Genomic DNA, 1,171 nt, shown 5'->3' on the forward strand with positions numbered 1-1,171 from the left:
TAATAAGATGCAAGCTCAGTGGAGCCAACATGCAGAATGCAGGAGGGTGAAGCTCAGTAGGGCCTGGTTACCTATTCCCATCCCAGGCTCCAATCCCCACCTCTGCCCAGCCAACCAGTTACTGGTGCTTTCTGTGCCTCAGTTTCCTCACCAGTAAATCAAGAATATTAATAGGAAAGATGAAATGAACAGCGCCTAGAATGCATCATGCACGAACTCTCTGTTAACAAGCACCCCAGTCCTTTAATTGGGGTGGGTGGGGTGCCAGAGAGCATGGAGTGAGGGGAAACTTTCCCTGCCTTTTTAGCTCTGCAGCAAGCAGCAGGCAGGCCCAGGGAGCAGGGGCGCACACTGCTGTGGCAGGCTTTCTTTTCGCCATCCCTTCCGCAGGGAAGGTGGCTGGCTTCAGCGACCCCACGGGTGTCCTGGGAATGGCAGCCAGACCCCACTGCCCCCCCCCCCTCCCCGCAAACGACAAGCGATGCCATCCCGCCCAGCTCTATGGCAGCATTCGTTTCATTTCTTCTTTTTAAAAGCTGCTCAACATTCTGCACTCTTCAAAGCACCTAGGACGAAATCTCCCTCCCCCGTCTTCAAGCCAGTTCCTGGGTCCTACTCCTCCCCCCCTCCCCCCCACCCCCCGCCCACCTGGTCAGGCTTGGCCCGGCAAAAAGCAAAAAGAGTTGATAAGGGACTGCGGGCACCCGGTTCACCCCTCCGCGGGCCCCAGGGGAGTCTCCGTCCAAGTCCGGCCCCTCCCCTAAGGTTACCCAACTTTTTCCTCTTCCCGCAGCTCCCGGGGAGGGTGCGGGAGGGTCCGGGGGGGTGGTGGCCCGGGGGGCGGGGCGCGGCCCCTCTCTCTTGGGGCGGGCGCCCGCCCCGCAGTCTTCATTGGCCAGAGCGGGCTGCGGGCGCGAGTGCTGATGTCAGGCGGGGCGCGAGTGCGGCGGGCGCAGCGGCGGCCGCCCAGCAGCCCGGGCTCGGGTGGGGGGGCGCCGAGTGGGGGTGGCGGCCAGCATGCTGCTCGGCTGCGGCTCGGCCTCCCACACCCGCGGCGCCCTCGTCCTCGCCAGCAGCGGCGGCGGCGGCGGAGCAGCGAGCGGCGCCCGGGTCTGCAGAGGCGCCGGGTCCGAGCGCGCGGCGCGGCGGCGGGGACCGGGGCCGGGGCGGG

The sequence above is a fragment of the Myotis nattereri genome (genome assembly GCF_964212035.1).
Source record: "Myotis nattereri genome assembly, chromosome: 1".
NCBI classification, from domain to species: domain Eukaryota; kingdom Metazoa; phylum Chordata; class Mammalia; order Chiroptera; family Vespertilionidae; genus Myotis; species Myotis nattereri.